This window comes from Bubalus kerabau, chromosome 2 (genome assembly GCF_029407905.1).
Source record: "Bubalus kerabau isolate K-KA32 ecotype Philippines breed swamp buffalo chromosome 2, PCC_UOA_SB_1v2, whole genome shotgun sequence".
NCBI classification, from domain to species: Eukaryota; Metazoa; Chordata; class Mammalia; order Artiodactyla; family Bovidae; genus Bubalus; species Bubalus kerabau.
The window spans coordinates 6,005,222-6,008,793 of record NC_073625.1 but is presented as its reverse complement, the minus strand read 5'-3'; the positions used below and the strand labels follow the sequence as shown (position 1 = coordinate 6,008,793).

The 3,572-nt window shown below is 43.0% G+C and overlaps 1 long non-coding RNA gene across 1 annotated transcript; it reads left to right on the top strand.

Moving 5' to 3' along the window:
* The first annotated feature begins 1,246 nt into the window (after positions 1-1,246).
* On the top strand, positions 1,247-3,262 carry LOC129644592 (uncharacterized). Its single transcript, XR_008710859.1, has 3 exons — positions 1,247-1,558; positions 2,368-2,449; positions 3,158-3,262. It is a non-coding gene; the product is annotated as an uncharacterized LOC129644592 (long non-coding RNA).
* The last annotated feature ends 310 nt before the right edge of the window (positions 3,263-3,572 follow it).

The following is a 3,572-nucleotide window of genomic DNA, read 5'->3' as shown; positions in this document are numbered from 1 at the left end:
AGGACGTGTTCACTGAGAACCCATCCCCTCCCCATCCTGAGCTCCCACTGCCGTCCTGACCTGAGATATAAGCCATCAACTGCTGCCATGTTTTGGTCCACGTGTTCCCGTCTGCCTGGAATACCTTTCCTTTTCGTGTTGTCTGATGCCTCTTTTTAATTCAGTTCCTTTGCCAGCTCCTTCAAGGGTATTTCTGCACCACCAGACACACTGACACACTACTCCCTGTGGCCCTAACACGGCCACTCCTGTTTCCGCACGGCCCGTAAGCCAAGTGGGCTTCCCGGTGGCACTAGTGGTAAAGAGCTCAGTTGTCAATGCAGGAGACACAAGAAACCCTCGGGTTTGGTCCCTGGGTCGGGAAGATCCCCTGAAGGAGGGATGGCAGACCACTCCAGTATTCTTGCCTGGAAAATTCCATGGACAAAGGAGCCTGGTGGGTTATAGTCCATGGGGTCTCAAAGAGTCGGATATGACTGAAGTAACTTAGCACGCATGCATGAGCCAAGAATGGCTTCTACATATCAATATTTGCAATCTCTCTGACAACAAAGAAGATTAAGTTTGAATCCCACTGAAGCAAGATGTTATCCGCTCCCAACAAAAAAATAAATACCAGAATTCTGTTCTCCTCATTAGAAGACCTCCATTACAAAGAAAAAGAAAGAAAATTATGCTCGATTACCAGTGGCATATTTTACAATGTCTCAGTTAAAACCCATGGGCATTTCTTTGCCCTCTTGTTCTATAATACCTATGCAAGATCCTTGATTGTGCCTCTTGGCCTACACAGGTCAAAAATATCGGGTTGGCCAAAATGATTGCTTGGGTTTTTCCATAAGATAGAACAGAAAATCTGAACGAATGCTGTGGCCAACCCAATATTTACTACCTCACCCTCCAGAGGAAAATAATCTGTCAACCTCTACACTAGAATCACGGAAGCCAAAGCAGCCAGAATTTTCTCTCCTGCACCCTGATTATAAAGATAAAGAAACCAATGCCCGGAGAAACGGAAGGTCTGCCCCTCCCTTTCCTCAGAAGCCTTGAGGCTGGCCTCCCAAGCCTCTGGGCTGTGCCAGGCTCCTCCCAAGACACAGCTCCCCACTCGCTCGTTAAGTGACTAGAAAGAAGCAGGATTTCCCAGAGAACACGGAAACCAGACAGTGTACCCAGTCTCCACCAAATATACCTCCCCCTCCGGTCTTTTGTTCCTTGATGAATTTAATGGAAACCCAACGCTTGGATCACATTCAAACCTCCCTCTGTCTCCCGCAAGAGCTTAAAGATGCTCTGTGAGAAGCGGCTGTGAAGAGGGAATGTGATCGGTTAAATGCGAGCAGAGCTGAGAGCCTGAAAAGAACTCTACAGCCTAATCATGGTTTATTAAAAACCCTGGCAAGGCTGCTCCTGACTGACAGCCTACCTGCACCCCCAGTGAAACAGCTCAGTGAAGACCACTCCGCCTCTGCCCGGAGGCCCACGGTTGCAGCTAGCAGAACTCTGTACCAAGGGGCAGCGTTTGTACTGGAACTCCATTCATCATGTTTACCAAAAGGTCAGACATAACCGAACAGCCTGCCTGGAGATTTTATTTAAATTTAATGTGTTTTCAAGAAGCTTTGAAAAAAATAAAACTCAGCCTGCACTTGGAATGGAGGAGCCATTTGATTTGTATGATTTGTGTTTCCAAAGTCATTTATGTTTTGTGGTTTTTACACAGTGTCTTGATTAAATCCCATCCGAGAACATACATTTTCAAATATATATTTACAGGAATGAAGAGCAGAGCCTGGCCCTGGTCCACCCCAGACATGGGCTGCTGCTGCTGTGTGACTTCTGCTACACTCTGCAGCCTCTCTGAGCCTTGGTTTCCCATCAGCTGTGTAACAGGACTTGCACTCTCTGTCTGGCTCTCTCCATAAATGAAGCTTTATTTAAAAACCCGGTGATTATAGATAGTTCCAGAATACCTGCTTTAAAACCATGGTGATTATAGGTATTTTCAGAATATCTCCAGATATACTGAAGAAATTAGTATTCCAGCTCAAGTGTTTTCAAGTCTATAGAAATGAGAGATAGATAGATAGATGGACAGACAGACATGGTATAGTTATAGCTGAAAAACATGATTTTCTGGGCAATTGCTTGATGATGCCCAGAAAATTGCTTGATGATGTGTTATTCTAAACCTCAAAGAGAGGATATGCCACCAGGCACACTGTGCTCAATCTGTAGCAGAATTTTCAGAAGGAATGTTCACATTATGATATGACTAGCTGGCCAGGTTTTTCATATGTATTTCCTATATATTCCTAACTGCACTTATGTGACATGCATCTTATTACGGATTCTTCTCTGTAACAGGATGCTTGTGAGGACAAAGGCATGGGGGCTCTGTCTACTGGGACTATTCCTTGAAACAAATTCTCCCCTTCAATCCATTCAGGTAACTTCTACACAAACAAACTAGCTCTCAAGGGACTACAGAAATATTGTTAGTCTTGATTTGGAAAAAAGGCAAAGATCCAGGAAGGTTTTGACAATTTAAGAACTAAAGGAACCAGACAAATATCATGTGATATCACTCATATGTGGAATCTAATTTTTAACAAATGAAAAAAATTAACTTATCTACAAAATGGAAACAGACTCACAGATTTGGAAAACAGACTTACAATTACCAAAGGGAAAACATGCAGGGAGGAATAAATTAGAACCTTGGGGTTAACATGCACACACTACTACATATATACATTAATAAGATAGTTAACCAACAAGGACCTACTGTACAGCACAAGGGACTCTGCTCAATATTCTGTAATAACCTAAATAGGAAAAGAATCTGGAAAAGAATGAGTGTGTGTGTGCGTGTGTGTGTGTATAATGGAATCACCATACTGCACACCTGAAATTAATGCAACGCTGTAAATCAACTGTAATCCAATAGATTTTTTAAAAATAAAATACAAAGAGTAAAAAGGGTGAAAGAAACATATGTGTCACTAATGTGTCAGAAGGCAAGATAAACCTGCAGAACTCCATGGGTCTGAGGAGGGGGCCGATAAGAAGAGAAAAACAAGATTTATCATCTTTCTACCTTTTCCAGGATACATTCTTTTATGTACCTTAGAACCCAATGCTCTTTTGTTTGCAGAACAGTATGTGGAAGACAGAAGAGTGAATCAGTGGACAGAACCAACTTTACCATCAGACAATCCGGAATTGAATCTTCCTTCCGCTGCTAAGTCGTCATCTAACTTCTCTGAACCTCAGTTTCCACAAGTCCAGCAGGCACTTCAGGATAGGCCTTCTTTATTTGTTTGTGGTAAGAATTAAGTGAGATAACCTCTGTAAAGGTCTCTCCATGGTGCCTGACTTTGATAGACCTTGAAGAAACACAAGGAGATGGAGGGTAGGTCAAGTTCACTGAGGTACTGTGGAGACCTTCCCTCCGTGGCCCTTATCTTCTCGGAATCGTGAAACTGAAGGGGAGCTTAGGGACCACATGCTTGCTTCTCAAATGTTAGTGCACGCCTCAATCACCTAAGGAACTTTCTGTTTTAAAATCT